At 46.8% G+C, this 12,188-nt stretch overlaps 1 protein-coding gene across 2 annotated transcripts in view; it reads right to left on the bottom strand.

Annotated features, from left to right (window-relative positions):
• Pebp4 (phosphatidylethanolamine binding protein 4) overlaps nt 1–12,188 on the bottom strand; it is a 212,348-nt gene that overhangs the window by 82,751 nt on the left and 117,409 nt on the right. The gene's annotated exons all lie outside the window — the stretch shown is intronic.

Genomic DNA, 12,188 nt, shown 5'->3' with positions numbered 1-12,188 from the left:
TCTTGTGAAAACTCCACCACTCTTAAGGTTAATAAGGCTCATTTGCTTAAGATAGCACCTGTTTCTATGGTGACTCCTGCCACCCAGAATCTGTTCATCAACGGAGACAAGAGAACAGTGACTTCCACCCTCTTTGAAAGGAAAGAGCTGGTTCTTAGTGAAAGGCTTGATAGGCCAGCAGCCCATAGGGCTCTGTGAATTTGTCCTTCCACCCCTGGAGGGAGGAGTCCGAGACACCCCCACCCCCATTCTGAGGGTCTGCTGCTTCCTCCCCAGGAGTACTGAGGAGCTCTGAACTGACCTCCTTCTCTCTTCATCCTCTTCCCCCCCCTTCATCCCCTTCCCCGTCTTCTTCCTTCCTCCTACCTCCTCCTCTCTGAGAAACAAAGACCCCAGTGAAAGAGGGCACTGAACTCAGGGCCACTTGTTCTTCGTTCTCTGATCTCCACACTGGATCCATTGGAGTTTGGGGGGCCTGGGAGGTGGGGGCAGGCTAACTGGTGAGTCCTAGTATGCTCCTGGGTCGCTCTCCTCAGCCTCATTGTCACAGTTTAGGCCTCTCACCTTAGCAAATATGAATTCCTGTAGCTGCCCCCAAATTGTACCTCCTAGCTGGGACCTTACCATGTCCAATGTAGCCAGGATGATGCTGGCCCCACTCCCACCCCCACCCCTACCCCCATCCCACTTCTCCCAGATGAAAGATGTTCAGGCCCCATTCTTCTCTGTGGCCTGCCTTGGTCTTCTGGTTAGTAACTGAGGTTTGCAGCCCTGGCTGGCTATAGTACCAATCACCAGTTGCAGATCATGGGGGGAGTAGGTTCTCGGACAGGCAGGTGTGACTAACGCAAAGTTCCACTGAGGAGCGGCTCACCTTTTATAATACGTAAGAGTGGCTTCCAGGTTCTCCTTCTTGCAATGCCACTCTCCCGGGTATTTGGAAATACTCTGCAGAAGGGGAGAACTTACAGCTTGCTTTGTGTGTTCTGAGACCCGGGAGAGGAGGCTGTGCATATCAACAGTGCTTCTACAGAAATATTACAGGCTCCTTTGTAGGGCATTGGGTCCAGGGCTCTTTATTATGAGAGCTTAGTACCAGCACCAAAATCCACCTGCCTGTCTCAGTCTATAAGGGAGAGCATAGGAGATCCACCCAAGAGCAGAGTCTACAGGAATGTCACCCACTTGGCAAGTGGTCTGGCAGACAAACCTCCCGAACACTGCTCCAACTCTGAAGTACCACCCAGTACCCATCAAGATGTGGCTGACTCATTATGGCTTCCAAGGCCCTGTGTTACACCAGCCTCTCTGCCTTTCATCTCCTTTTTGAGTGAACTCAGTGTCCCATCAGTGTAGGTTCCTGCTGAGCAGTGTCTGAGGCCCACACTTGACTGTTGATCTAACCCAGTCTCCTGCTCAGCCCTTCAAGGCAGCGTCTCCGTAGACATCTGCAAGGGTAACTCACTTCCTCTCTCCAGGCAGCAGGACCTGGCAGCAAGCACCCTGCATGCCTTGCTATTCCAGGCTCTTGTGCCCTTCTGGGACCTGAGATTTCTATGAATCTCCTATTTGACATCCCCACAAGGAGATCCAAAAGGTCTTTGTTTCAGCGGAGCTTGTCTGAGTGTCTCCATCTTAGTAAATTGTACCCAAATCTAGGAGCTTCCACTGGGCTATCCTTCACCCTTGTTTTCTTATCCATCAGCAGGTCCTGATGGCTCAAGACCTCATGGAAGGTCCTGAAGCTGTCCCCTCCATGTCTTCTACTCTTGTCTCATAGAACGCTACTGTCATCTTTCCTGAAAGAACAAAAGTGTCTCTTGGGGCTACCTGCTGGCATGGCAGACATAGAAAACTTTTAGAAATGCAAGCCTGGGTTTTATGATAATTATTTATTTAGTGATTGATCGGTTGACTAAAGGTCTTGCTATGCTGCCTTGGCTGGTCTCAAACTCTGGGCTCAAGTGATCTTTCTGTCTCCTATAGAGAGAACTGTAGGTATCTGGCTTTGCGCCTAGCTTCCAGGCAGTTAGTTAGTTAGTTGGTTAGTTAGTTAGTTAGTTTGTTTCTAGTTATATTTTTATTTATGTGCATGACTGTTTTGTTTGAATGTCTGCCTGGTGCCTGAGGAGATCAGAAGAGTGTATCTGATCCCCTAGAATTGGTGCTATGGACCATTTGTGAGCTGTTATGTGGGTGCCAGGAATTGAACTCAAGTTCTTTTTCTTTTTCTTTTCCTTTTTTTTTTCTCTTTTTTTTGGAGCTGGGGACCGAACCCAGGGCCTTGCGCTTGCTAGGCAAGCGCTGTACCTCTGAGCTAAATCCCCAACCCCTGAACTCAGGTTCTTTAGAAGAACAAGTGCTCTTAACCATGGGGACATGGGAGTTTATAGTCTCTGGCTAAAGCCCTCCTATACTCCATGTGTTAAAATCCTTGCCCTGTCTGGGTGAAGGCCTTGCATTGGTATTTCTCAATTCTGGTGCATCTATTTTTTTTTTAAATTCCTTTCCCTTTTTTTGTGAAAGAACACTTTATGTGAGTTTATCCTCTTGAGTTCTAATACAGGATTGTAAGCTAGGTACTGGAACTTAGTCATGTTGCATAACTGGAACGTGAGGGCTGTTCTGTGACAGCACTTCTCCTGCCCCCCTTCACCTCTCAGGTACATTTACCTGGGGAACCTTAAAAATAAGTGTATACCTGAGCTCTACCCACCACCCCCAGCCCCATGACTTTGATGTAACTGGTTTTGGGTGTGGTTTCCAGGGGGGCTCTAATGGGTGGTAAGGACATTAGGACCTTCATTGTTCATGCCTCTCTCACCATCTCACTGACTCTGTCTCCTGAGCACTTGCCCTGGACCACGAGCTCCAGCCACAATTACATCCTTCCTTTTCTGCCCGGGTAAGTGTTCTCTTTATCTGGTGACCTGGTGACCTGGTGAGCGCCTACTTGGCCCACAGGTCCAAACCTCTGGGGAGTCTGCTTCCAGCCGTCTTTCTCATTTCCCCAGGGTTCTCAAGACTCCACCCTACCCCAACACTTCCCACTCTGCACCAGTCATTATTTTTCTTCCCAGGTCTGTGTCGCCAGGCATGAAGTTCTTTAAAAAGAAGGAATCTGCCTGCATTTGCTTGCAGATGACTGAATGGAACCTATCGCCCAGGATGTTCTGAGCACATGATGAATGGATGGGTGGATGGGTGGATGGGTGGATGGGTGGATGGGTGGATGGATGAACAGACAAGGTTTGACCAGTTCAAACATGAGCATCTTCAATGATCTAAAGAGACTTTTTCTGATACGGCCTAAGATTATCTTAACTGTCTTAATGCCTGCATTATGGTTTGACGTTCTATTATTATCTGAAAATTCAGGTTTAAATTAGCTTAGGAATTAACAACAACTCTTCTTGATCATTCTCTTCATGAACCTCTGACATGCCAGATCTTCCCCATTCTGAACGAGCAAAGCTGATTTTAATTTAAATATAGAACTTTATAGCAATCTCTATTAAATCATTTTTTCCACAATGAGGGCCCCTACTTCCTGTTTGTCAAAATCAACCATTTTATGCCACTCATCACATTAACCACTTCTTGAAATTTTGTGTCATCTACAAATACGGTGGCATGCTATCCCTAAAAACAGAACAAGACAAGACTTGTGCTGACACTGTGTGACTTTGACAGCCAGTGATCTTCAGAACTGGTTTGTCAATGAGCCACAAAACCACATCAGGTCACAGCCACTGCAACCAAGTCCCCACTCCTTTCTCACAGGCTCCAAGGATGGGTGTGGTTTAAGCCTTCTCCAGTCAAGATGTCTTATGCTTGCTTATGGCTCCCTCCTGTCCAAGGGACCAATGCATGTGCCAGTGAAGACATTGGAGTAGTCTGGAGTGACTGGCTTTTATTGAACCTTTGTGGACTCCTCTTGTTGAGTTTCTCCAACTGTCTGCCTGTTAAATGCTTTTTGAATTTTGATGAAGATTGGCTAGAGTGACAGACGGCTCAGTGGTTAAGAAAGAATACTTGCTGTTCTCCTAGAGGAAGCTGGGCTCAGTTCCTAGCCCCAACATCAGGAGCTCATAGCCACCTATAATTCCAGTTCACAGAGCATCACCCTTCTTTTTGGCCTCTGAAGGCACCTGGGTTCCTGTACACACACATACATGTAAAATGGAGTAAATAGAGACTTCTTTTTTAATTTTTCAATGAAGATTGCTGTGACAGCAGCTTGAGTTCAGGAGATGGTGCTGTCCTTTCCCATCCTGGAGAAGGTTTCATGATCTTAGCTCTTCCGGGACCCCGAAGGTGTAATCTGTCTGGAGGTCCTGAGGAACTTAGAGCATCTTGTATTTGTAGACTGCAGAAGAACTTGTAAGATGAAGGGACAAAGCAAGTGATGGTTCACAGAGGCTGTGACAGACCTCTGAAAGGCCTGGGGACACCACAGACAGATCAGCAGGAGGCTGTGTAGTCTTTAAGAGCAGGCCTGAGCCTAGGGAGATAGTAGAATATGGCTTCCAATAGGACAGTGGTCTAGTCATGTTTAGATTTTTAGAAAATTTCAGTACCTGCCTCTCAACCCCACAAGCTAACTTCCTGCTACCGTGACTCTTGGACTTGTTTTCATCTTCTGAGTCACTGGCTCTTCCCTTTTATGCCAGGGGTGTCAGTTCCCTGGGTCACCCATGTGCTTTGTTTTAGTGACAAGGACCTTACTTTCTCTTGCAGTAGACATTACTTTTTTTGGGTACTTCAAATACTTAGAATTTTCCTCCTGATATCAAGTATTACTTCCTGCCAAATATCACCCATTTGCCCCTCCATTGCTCAGTTGGGCCTGCAGGAGATCCCTGCCTCCTGGTGAGGTCTCCAGATGTCTTTAAAGACAGCTACACTGACTGTTTTCTGGGGTCGCACTAGAAGGCTACCCTCTTTCCCCCTCCTTTCATGATTGCTGATCTGAGATGGTCTCTAAACAACCTAGTGGTGGTGTTGGCTGGTTTCTTGGGGGTTGGTGACCTAGCATCTTAGGGAAGGGTGGCCAGGGCAGAGGATCTTCATTCTGGATGTGGCATCTTCCTTGATGCTTTCATTCATGAGATCCTGGGAGCATTCAGAGCATCTATCTACCAAAGCTCTACTCCCACTCTCAACCCTAAGAAGCACATGCTACTGGACGTCGGTTAGGGCTCCCCACTCCCACAAATTTGACTCAAATTAGGAGTATGTAAAAGAGAACTTAACTGAGAAGATGCTCCCATCAGACTGGCCTTGTAAACTAGTCTCTTGGGGACATTTTCTTGATGTTGGGTGGTATAAGAAAGCAGGCTAAGCTGGCTATGGTAAGGCCGTGAGTTGCACTCCTTCATGGTCTCTACTCCGCCCTGAATTCTCTTGGGGATGGGACTGTGACCATAAGTCGAGCAGATCCTTTCCTTCCATCACAAGTGGCTTTTGGTCATGGCCTTTATCACAGCAATGGAAACTAGAACACATAGGCTAGGTGACTGAAGCCCAGGGGACAGTGACAAGCATGGGTCTCTTACATTAGGACAGGAAGAGAATAGTGGCCCTGGGTGAATAGTTGGGTTCATCGCACAGCTCTGATCAAGAAGCAGAGCTGAGCCGCTGCCCTTCAGAGCCACTGGAGCTGGAGAAAAGCAAGATTGTGCTTTGTGTATGTGTGTGTGTGTGTGTGTGTGTGTGTGTGTGTGTGTGTGTGTGTGTGTGAGAGAGAGAGAGAGAGAGAGAGAGAGAGAGAGAGAGAGAGAGAGAATGTTTTCTGCCTGCTCCAGGAATTCTCCTGGATGGCAGAATTGGTTTCCATAACGACTTTCTGATATAAACATATTTGATAAAAATAAGTTAACAGTGGAGCTGTGGTAAAGCAGATTCTCGGAATGCAGAGAGAGAGAGAGAGAGAGAGAGAGAGAGAGAGAGAGAGAGAGAGAGGGAGAGAGATCCTTGAAGAACTGAAGAACAGTGTTTTTGTTCCCCTCCCTCTCCTACTTACCATAAACCCACTGAAAACCTTTCTCATATTCCTATGTGTACAAGCCCCCTTTCTCCCTGTGTGCCTTGCATTCTCTCTCTCTTTCTCTCCCCCTCCCTCTCTCTCTCCCCCTCCATCCCTCCCTTCCTCCCTTTCTCCCTACTTCTCCTTAGTTACCTGAAGCACTGCAGTATGTATGGGATAATATGATAAATTCATTTCCAATTCACTGCATTATCCCTTGAATATTTTAATGACTCATTGAATGGAGTAAAAAAAGCTATTTCAAATGAACAATTATGCTGCATTAGTCTAAGGACTGATTATATTTAAACACTGCTCACATGGATAACAGGACACAGCGACCTCAGCATAGGAGAGCTAATTTGGCTCTTATCTCTAAATAATTTTACACCGCAAATTACCGTGAAAACCTAAAGGGCTTTAAAAACATTCATCAAAAGATAATATTCCACTTTGTAGCAACATTTTATTTAAATTATTTTGAATGGGACTGAAGGCATCTCTGGGGTAGGGCAATGGCAGCTGAGTTGGGGACTGTGAGGGATAAGAATCTGGTGAGGGGTTCAAAACAGAAGTGGGAAGTGTTGGGGAGGAAGGGCCTGCAGCCTTGGTCCAAGAAGTACAGGAAGCGCTAACACTGGGGGTGGGAGAGGCCTCATTGTATCCAGAGATCAGATGTTAATCACCAGAGACTGTGCTATAGGACTGACTGCTCTCAAACATGCCTGGTGGCACACGCCTGTAGTCCTAGCACTGTGGGTAGGAAAACTGCAATTGCAAGTTTGAGGGTAACCTAACTACAGAAAGAATCCCCCCACCTCTCTCTCTCTCTCTCTCTCTCTCTCTCTGAAAGAATCCCCCCCACCCCTCTCTCTCTCTCTCCCTCCCTCCCTCTCTCTCTCTCTCTCTCTCACACACACACGCACACACACACAGACACACACAGTAATAATAAAACAGCCCCCAAAACATTAATAAATAAACAACAAAAAGGAACTACTTATCAATCCCATCTATTCAATTTTCCCTCATCATCTCAATCGGTGGTCCTGACAAAGATAACTTGTTCTGCTTTTTGTTGTTAGCTAGGCTCCGGTTATAAAAAAACAAAACAAAACACAACACAACACATTCCATAATTATTTATAGGTGCATGTGTAAATTTCCTGTGTGGGGTCTGCTGTTTGGTTTATTAGGAATGAGGACAAAATGCTACTTTCTATGGGGCTCTTTCTAGGAAGGCTTCTCCTCTTCAGTATTTAATCTCCTTCTTCCTCACTCCAGCCCTGGGGAGGAGTGGCCCCGGGTCCATTCTCCAGTGGAGAAGCGAAATTCTCAGAGGTGTCTGCGGCCATGAGCACGTGGGAATATATATCTTAAATTTTTATTTATTTGATATGTATGTGCGTGCATGTGAAGGGCAAAGGGCAAGCCTGGCTGTCCCTTTCAGATGCTTTTTTAGAGAGGTTCCTCATTAGCCTGGAATTTAACCAAGCAGACTAGAAGAGCCCCAGGGATCTTTCAGTCTCTGGCCTCAGTGCTGGCTTGCCCTTAAATCTATTTATTTTTCCACACATGGGTTCTGGGAATTGAACTCAGGCCCTCTTGTTTCCAAGGCAAGTACTTTATCAACTGAGCTATGTCCCTAGCCCCAGTGTGGCTCTCACTCAAACACATGCCCACTGCACAAAGTCAGCTAATCCTGGCTCTGTTTGTTGGGTTTTCTATTCACCCTATTCATTGAACTTACTTAGAGGTCCTTTAAGCACACACACACACACACACACACACACACACACACACACACAACCTCTTATTACAGAAAAAAATCCAACTCTATAGAAAAGCAGACAGAATAATGACCCCTTAGAGGTCCCTTTGATTCAAGTCAGAATTGGCTGCCATTTTATGGCTGCCAAAGGTTGAGGGCATGGAATGAAAGCGGGGAACGTGAGCTCGGCGGCTCCTTTTCTTTCTTAAAACAAAAAAGACATTCAGGACAAATGTTAGAATCATTGACTGTTTCTAGGAAGATTTTCTTTTTTGGAAGGGGAAAAAAAGGGTACTCTTGTCTCCTTAATTATTCTTCATATTCTTTGTCACCAATCACGATAGTCTTTGTGGAAAAGCATTCGAATACCATCTTCCTGTGTTTAATATTCTCATTCACAACAAAAAAAGGAGTCTAATGAAAATATCTGCATGAAAAGCCCTGAGTGTTAATTTCATAGACAAATAAGACAAGGAGCCAATAAAGTCTTCTCCATTAGTGAATGATGTGGGCTAATTTGACGTCTCAATTGGGCTTCAGTGGAACTGAAAAGCATCTGTAGAGAAACCTGAGGGCATCCCTCCCCCCACAACCCCCACCCCTGGGAAGGAAGGTGCCATCTCACTGTGTGCTGCTGGGAACACTCCTTTGTGTTTTAAGGTAGCAGGCATCTCAGTACCCAGGCCGAGCTAGCCTAGAAGTCTGTGGAGGTCATCCTGCTTCAGATTCCGGAGTGTTGGGATCACAGGTGTGCGCCACTAAGTCTGGCTATGATTAGAAATCTCTTTTACCCAAATGAGAGCGTTTCAGAGAGGTACCTTTGCATGACCAGGTTGCAGGGGGCGGGGGGGGGGAGGGGCTTCCACCTAGTCCTGTTGGGCTGATGGGAACTGACAGGTAAAGGAATTGCTACCCAAGCCTGTCCCTGGACCCTCATAATTCGTCCCTTCTACAGGACAGCATCTTCCCGAGTTTCATTTGCATGCGTGACGTGAAAGGTCTTGGAACCATGGCAGTAAGAGTGTAGCTCCCAACTGTGCTGTGGGTTTTTTACTTTAAGCATTTTACCTGAAGTAACATATATAAATATCATTTCAACAGTGCAAGGCAGAGTCCATAAATATTTCCACTTTACAGGTGAGTACACTGAGACCCAGAGAAGTTACCCAGATCATACAGCCAAAAATGGCGAGTGTTGGATTTGGGCTAGAGCAGACTGACTATAGGGTCATTGATGTCAACCACTACAAGGACTAATTCTGTTTCTGGACTTCTTTCTGCTCCTGCTCTTTATTTAGGATGCCCACATGCCTAGAGTCTCCCCCTATTCTATCTAGATACTGTGAGCCTGTCTTTAGGGTGTGTGTGGGGAGGGGGCTACAGATGTTCCCCACGTTACTAAGAATTGATTTCTATACTGTCCTAGTTTGGACAGCCATTCAAAACATTATGTCTGCTGAATGGCTTCTGTGGCCATGCCCTGGTCCTATGTATGGTTATATCTGGCCACCTGATACCAAGGCCAGCTTTTAAGTTCCTCCAGTTTTTTCTCTATGCCCACTGAGAACCACAGGGACACTGTTGATCCGTTGGCAGTGACTTTACACCACATGCCTTACTGGTGAGTGTGTTTGGGTGTAGTTGGGTGGGTGTTGGTGGGGTATAGGTTTATGAGGTCTGAAGTACAGACCAGGGATGTTTTCCATACCAAGACAGCATTCCCCGGGCAGTGTGCCCTAGAAGCCTCCATCCATCCAGGAGTGAGCTGGAATTGAGGGAAATGAGGCACAGAGATTGTTTTCCTTTTACAGAGGGGACACGGTGATCCACCGACATGATGTGACTAGTGGGCATGTTGAGACCCCACAATGATGTAGCATGGTATGTATGGTTTAGAGTCTGGTGCACACATCCAGCACCTGCAGCTACAGTCACTGAACCTCTCCAGCCCTGCTCTTTTTTTTTTTAAGGGACAATGCTAGTGCACAAAGCAATTGAGGTTTCAACAGTTTCCAAAGTGCTTTTACTTGAAGACTGCCCTAAGAATGGATGATGTCAGCCATCCCAGCCTGGGCACTGCAGCCTTCTCCAACCTGTGAATTACTCTGGAGCACTTGGTCAAGGTGGAGACCATGTTATCTGTGAGTCTGCAAAGCTCTTCCACAGCACAGCGCGGGGAACCATATGGGGATGACTCGGTTCTCATCCAAGAAACTTCCACTTTGTCAGGCAGTGATCTGCCTCTGTTCCCTTGAGCTTCCAGTTGCCAGGTGATGGGCCCATCTCCACTGAGGTTTGTGGAGATCACAAATATTGTGGGCCCAAGAACGTACATTTCTCCAAGGTTGATACCTTAATGTTCTGTGTGAACTGTAAGTTAGAGAACAGGGGCCTAGGCTTGGCCAGAACCCGCACTCTCTACTGCTCTTCCTTTGCTTTCCTCTGGGATCTGAGACCTGAACCCGCTTGGCTATGCTATCTTTCTGGCTTGCAGAACATGAGGGCAGGTGACGGGGCCAAGTAACTCCATGAGGGAAAGCCGCAGCTTCCTGCCGGGCACCCAGAAGAGGGAAAGTGGGTGGTGATGTGACTGAAACCTGAGCCTCCTCTGGGCAAAGGGGAAGTGAGGGCCATGCCCGGGCAGGTGGCTTTGGTTAAGCTCTGTGGCTTAGCAGCCTTGCCCGACAGCTGCCACCTGTCACCTGCCACCTGCTGTGTCTCCGAGCAGGGTATCTGGGGCTAAATCCTTGTTCACAGGGCAGAGCTGGTGTAAAGGCTGTGTCCTGAGTGAGTATCAGGGTGATGGAGTGGGTGGGATGGAAGTGTCAGACAGCAATGGAGGTTGTGTCACAGACCCAGGGCTGTGAAACCATTCTGCTCATATGGCTTTCCTTCTGGCCTGAGAATCCCTACTGGAACCCTCTCACAGGGAACTGTGAGTGTATGTGTGCATGCGTTGTGTGTGTGTTATAAATATATGGGGTGGGGGGGCTATGAATGTAACCTTCTGGCAAAACTTCTTCCTTGAGCTTCCACCCTAAGAATGTTACCCAAGTCTAGAAAACAATGCTCTAGAGGGAGGCCGGTCTGACAAGTGTCCCAGCTTTTGGTGTCCCCTTCTGCTGTCCCTGCCCTACACCAGGACCCTTCCTCAGCCATGCCTCTAAGCTAATTGATAAATTCTCCCACAGTCTGCTCAAGGAAAAGTGTTCCATTGCTGCTTAAGAAGCCCCATCAGGCAGCTCCTAAGGAGGACTGCCCCCTACCCTGCTGCCTCCTCATTCCTACCAAGAGTCCTGGTCCTGGGATATGGTTGGTTGCCAGGGTAACCCTCCCTTTCCTACCTACTCTGGTTTGAGAATCTTCCCCTTGTCAGGAGTCAATAGCTAGTTTAAAATGATGTCCCTGCTTCTGCCCTGGGCTCTAGCAGTCAAGACACTGGCCTTTGCAACTGTGGTTTTCTCTACATTTTCTAGAGTGTTCATCATGGGATCATGAGGATGGCCACAGAAAGTCAAAGAGTACAAGTCACACATCGCAGAGCAACAGCAGATGTCTGGTCTCTGAGCTGGGAAACAGCTCTTAACTCAAATTCAAATTTCATTTCACCAGTTTCTATTATCTTATAGAGCAGAGGCCTTTCTACAGTCTTTGTAAAACCCACAGACTGTCTGGGCACAGAGCCCGAAGGCTATGGGCTAGCATGGATGTCTCCAAAGTATACTGCTGAGCCATTCATGAATACCAGATTCTAGAATTGAACAGAACTGGGAAACACATTTACTTTATATGCAGTTGGGCGTCTTATCTGAAGATTCCACATAGTCAGATTCAACCAAAAGCCGACTTAGATAGATAGATAGATAGATAGATAGATAGATAGATAGATAGATAGATAGCTGACAGACAGACAGACAGACAGAATTATATCTGTGAGCATGAGTAGGCATTATTTTCCTTTCAATTACCTAAATGATACAGTACCACAAGCTATTTCTGCAGTATTTACATTGTGTTAGATGTGATAACCATCTAGAGATGATTACAATGTGTGAGAAAGATGTGTATAGGCTTAATCCAAACACTATTTTATAGAATAGACTTTCGGGGGTTCCCTGAGGACATCGAAAGTTGACTGTAATGTCGACTAGGATAGCAATATCTTTAAAGGCCCCTGGATGAGACCTGAGACCAAGTGAGCTGAAGCAGAAAGGCCTAACACTCGAGTGTTGCTATAGTCTGCTCCTCAGACTACAGTCTGCCCCTCAGACTACAGTCTTCCCCTCAGACTACAGTCTGCTCCTCAGACTACAGTCTGCTCCTCAGACATACCCTGGAAAGGGTAAGTTAGGCTTCTCCCCAGCTATCGTCAGACCAACTTACAGGCAG

The sequence above is a fragment of the Rattus norvegicus genome, chromosome 15 (genome assembly GCF_021556685.1).
Source record: "Rattus norvegicus strain SHRSP/BbbUtx chromosome 15, alternate assembly SHRSP_T2T, whole genome shotgun sequence".
In the NCBI taxonomy this organism is placed as follows: domain Eukaryota; kingdom Metazoa; phylum Chordata; class Mammalia; order Rodentia; family Muridae; genus Rattus; species Rattus norvegicus.
Note: the sequence above shows the minus strand (reverse complement) of the source record. Positions and strands in the feature narration are given on the sequence as shown.